Raw genomic sequence first — 4,905 nt, forward strand, 5'->3', positions numbered from 1 at the left:
ATAATTTTAAAAAAGAAGAGAAAGAATTTTCAAACAAGAAAGCAGGCCAGAGAACTAGGAAAATTAAAAGTTCAATGGCACAGGGTCACAAGAGTTGTGATGTTTTATGGGTCATTTACATAATACCCACCTCTTCTCCATTTGTATTTCAGGGGGCTTTTCTTTCATACGTGTTCTGTCCCACACATGTGACCATTGGTTGTGGTTTCTAGTCTTTGACACCTACATTGATTTCCTTCATATGTTAATATTGATGATTCTGTCTCTGTTCCTCTTGTATCCTAGCACCCTACGTGAAGAAGAGGAAGACTCAGCTGAGTCCAGCCCTCTAAGTCACAGCCACAGCTACCCTCTGAGTATATGGCTATCCCATTAGAGGGGTTGAAAGGTGTATATATAGGTAAATACTAAAGACCAGCCAGGTCTAAGAGGAGAATTAGGAGGTTAGGCTTCTGGATTCCCCAAAGCTTGGAGTTTCTGCTTCTGTTTTCTTCACACCCACAGAGATAGGTCATGAACCCTGTGGGAAAGACAAGAAATGAAGATAACTTTGTTGCTCCCATTATGGCAGTCCTAGCAGCTGCAAGAACAGAAATATACTAATTCCATGAGTGGTCACACAAGGTAAGGGAAGCTGCTTAGAGCATGGACTTAGTTTAAGGGATTGGAACGACTCAAAGTCTGGGACAGTGGGAGGTGGGGGAGTTATTCTAGGTCTTGGTCATACAGATATCAATTGCTTATTCCACACATGTGTAAGGCTTCACAAGTCCCAAACCCTGTAGATTCCCTTCTTAAAGTCCTCTGTGCTTGGCATGGGTGCACACGTCTTTAATCCCAGAATTTGGGAGGCAGAGGCAGGCAGATCTCTGTGAGTTCAAGGCTATCGTGGTCTGTATAGTGAGTTCCAGGTCAGGGCTACATAGTGAGACCATGTCTCAAAAAAGAAAAAAAAGAACAAAAAACTTCTGCCTGTAGTATTAGAATCCCCTATTCCTGGTTTATCCGAGCAGTAATATCCAGCTGATCCTACAGCAACTAATCTGTATTCACTAATCTGCTTTCTGAACTCTTGACCCCTGAGCTATTTATAGCAGTGTTTCATGCCTACCCTTAGTACTATTCTTGTTCTCTGACTCCCACCAATCTAAACATTCCAAGGACTGTGGGTATAAGAGGCTGGGGAGGCGTGCTTAGCAGCCAGAGCTGGAGGTCGATGTGAACATCATCTCTTCCCTCAGGTAATAGTCTAAATCCCCCTACTTCTAGCGCATACTAAGCCTGAACCCCCTGCCTTTAGCATCTCCTTTAGTATATTAGGGAAAGGAGAGGGGAATGAATCTTTCATCACACAAGCAGTAGGTATTCAGACTGATGGAAGAGACTCCTAAAAGCTCCCCTGAGCTCATTCCTCTATGAGCTCCTAGTATGCATTGAAGGAAAGCACTAGAAAGATCTCTCTCTCTCTCTCTCTCTCTCTCTCTCTCTCTCTCTCTCTCATCTCTATCTCTATCTCTCCCTAGCACCTGGGAAGGTGGGTAGGAATAAAAATGGGGAAATCTGAGGAAGATAGACAAGTACAAGGAAGCCTTTCAACCTCTGTAGAGGCTTCTGCCACCAACACCAAGAAAACGAGGGCAGCAACACCTTCTTTCCTGTATCTTTCTCCCTTCTTAGATGAAGTCAAAAGCATCATGACTCAGAGTCAAATCTGTTATAGGGACAAAAGGAGACATAATCCATTTAGTTACTCATTCATTCATGTATCTAACAAACATGTCTTGGCACCTGCTATGCACCAAGAGATGTTCAGCCTCAAGAAACATATTTTCCTTACATTTTTTTTCTGGATGGAGCCTTCTAGCTGGCTCCTTTCCAGAAAAGTTCCTTCTCTCTGAAGGCTTCCAATGATTTCCTTGACAGTTCATGAAACTCAACCCATTTTGGACAATAGACAGTTAGTTGATTAGCCAAAAGTTTGTACAAAGGGGCTGGAGAGATGGTTCAGTCAATAAAGTGCTTGCCACACAAGCATATGGACTTGAATTTGGATCCCCAACATCCATGTAAAAAGTCAGGTACAGTGACACTAGTCTGTAGTCTCAGCACAGGGGTAGTGGGATAAGGAGGTGGGTTGCAGACAAGTGAATCCTTGGGACTTGCTGGCCAACTGGCCTATCTGAATTGAGGAGTTCCAGGCCCAATAAGAAACTCTCAAAAAATATGGTGGGTGGAGGCCGAAGAGTTGGCTGAGCAGGTTTAAGGCACAAGCCTAATGACCCGAGTTCAGTCTCTGGAACTGATTCCCATAAGCTGTCCTTTGATCTCCATGTGAGCACACCCATCATGCACTCACATATACAAATAATAAATTAATAAAGTTTAAAATCTTATTTTTAAAAAACTTAATGAAGTGGGAGCAAGTGAAGTAATAGAAAGCATTAAAAAATAAGATGGACAGCTGGGGCTACAGGGAGACCCTGTCTCAAAAAGACAAAAAAAATAAGATGGAGAGCGATCAAGGAAGATACTGGATGCCCACCTCTGACCTTTATATGTATACACAGATGCATGCACCTGCACATACACATGCATATACCCACACATACGTACATCACACACAGAAAATTTTGTACAAAATAGGTAGGGGTTTCCCCCCTTGTCTAGATGGGTTAGTATATGAGAAGCGCTGGATGCTGGTATGGTATCTAAGAAGTAAGTTTCCATTATACTAGGTATATCTGAACGGGGTACTGGAGTGGGATTGGGAAAATAGGGACAAAATAACTGAGCCTCTTTCCTTCTTTCCCTCATCTCAGAAAAGATTCAACATCAATTCCTTGGCAAGCATGTCCAAGTGAGTAAGAATTCCTTCTAATGCTCTGAATCTGTGAATTGTTCCTTATCTAAACCCAAGTATTTACCTTTGGGGTAGAGAGGATTGGAGCCTTGGACTCTACCCCAGTTATTTCAACCTTTGCTCCATCTAATGCCCTTGGAGCCTCTTCTCCTAACCCTAAGAATCTTTCCTATTCTCTGTGCTTCCCTTTCTTCCTTTTCTTCTACTTTTTCCTGCTCTCCCAATCCCCCTCTTCTGGTTTCCTCCCCATAGAGTGTTTAAGAAGACCAGCTCCAATGGGAAGGTAAGACAACCTGGCTCAGCTGGGCAAACGAGAGGGCAAAAGGGATGGGTGGGTACATCCTTCAAGGTTTCCGTGGGCTGGGGTTGGGCTTCAAGGTAATCCATTCAAAGACGGCTGTGTGACTAATGTAAGAAATTGTTCCATAACAGCTTTCCATCTACCTGGGTGACTTCATGGATGATATGAACACTGTGGAACCCATTGGTTAGTGAGTTTCCCTTTCCAAAATGAAAGAGCCTGGGGAGAAGGGAGTGGAAACCAGGAAGTAAAAGAAAGGTCAAGAATGGTCATGCAGAAAACTGAGGCCAATTGAAGGACAGAACAGGAAGAATGATTTCAGAGATGAACTTCCTTTTCACACTCACAAGTTTTCTGACCACAGTGTCGCCTCTCCCTCTCTCTACAGATGTAGTCCTTGTTGACCCTAAAAGGTCGAAAGAGTAAGTAGAAATCCTTATTGGTTTTTGTAAGCTTCAAGGGCTCCAAACTGAAATGCCAAACCCGCAGCCTGAATGCACAGCCTGGAGCAGAGCAGCCTTAAAACAAAACAAACAAAAAACCCTCAGAGTGAATGCTTTGTCTGCTGGGCCTGGCAACTGGGAATTCCAGCCCAATGTGGCCAAATTCTTTTGGCTGTTAAAAGAACTGGAAATGAAGCTCAAATTAAGATCTTCACAGGTCCAAACTCTGAAAAGATTGCCATGTTCCCTAAACAACATTCAAAAGAACTATATTTTTCCCCACTTGCATAATAAGTATATTTCTAAAATACAAAGAAAATTATACTCTTCAAAATTATACAAAACATAAACGTGTACTGCCACTGAAGTAACTTATTTATAAAATTTCTGCTTTTCTCCGTTATTGGTGGTGGTGGTCCTGCTTTACCATATGGGATTAGACTGCCTATGGTGAACCAATTCATGGGAAAATCCATATTTTTATGTAAAGTTCTTGACTTTCAAATGTTGATGACTCATTAAAAGATTTTTAAAGGCCTGGATAAATCACTCTCTTTTTCTGCAGGCTAAATGTGGCTCTCAGGCTGCTACTTTGCAAGCCTTAGTATGTCTCTCCACTCTGTGTGTGTGTGTGTGTGTGAGAGAGAGAGAGAGAGAGAGAGAGAGAGAGAGAAACTGCCTAGCCTTACCTTTAAAAATTCTCAAGGAAACAATAACAATCGCAGGAAGTAACAGCAAAAGACAGTACTCAGGCAGCAGTACTATAGTTAAAATTACACACAACTTTTTTCTATTGCATTTTTTTCCTTTTAATTCTCACTACCATTTTTTTGGCCTTGAATCGCAGCATTGATTTTCCCACTGTGATCCAAATAGACTGGAAATTGGATTCATTTTGAAAAAGATTCAGAATGAGTTGGTGAATACTAGTTTGTCCCCGACCGCTTTCCATCTCGCCGGCAAGAACGACGCGGGAGGACAAGTCAGGATCCTTCTGCAGCAGTTTATTCCATAAGCCTCTTAGATAGCATACTAAGAATGAAGACCGAAGACGCCGAGAAGTGGGAGAGCTGTTGCTTATATATGCCCTAAAGGTCCCATTTATGACGTATAAGAAGCGGATTGGTTGCTGGAGATCATAAGAAGCGGATTGGTTGCTGAAGATCACGCCACGGGAGGAGGCGAGGGAGAGCAGGCTCTTGTGCACGCCCCTTATGGGCGCAGCAGGATGTTTACTGTTAAGAAGGTCCGGATACCGGCGCCATCTTGTAATGGCGGCGGAGGCTGTGGCTCTCCACAGG

The sequence above is a fragment of the Nannospalax galili genome, unplaced genomic scaffold (genome assembly GCF_000622305.1).
Source record: "Nannospalax galili isolate Female #2095 unplaced genomic scaffold, S.galili_v1.0 scaffold280, whole genome shotgun sequence".
Classification (NCBI taxonomy): domain Eukaryota; kingdom Metazoa; phylum Chordata; class Mammalia; order Rodentia; family Spalacidae; genus Nannospalax; species Nannospalax galili.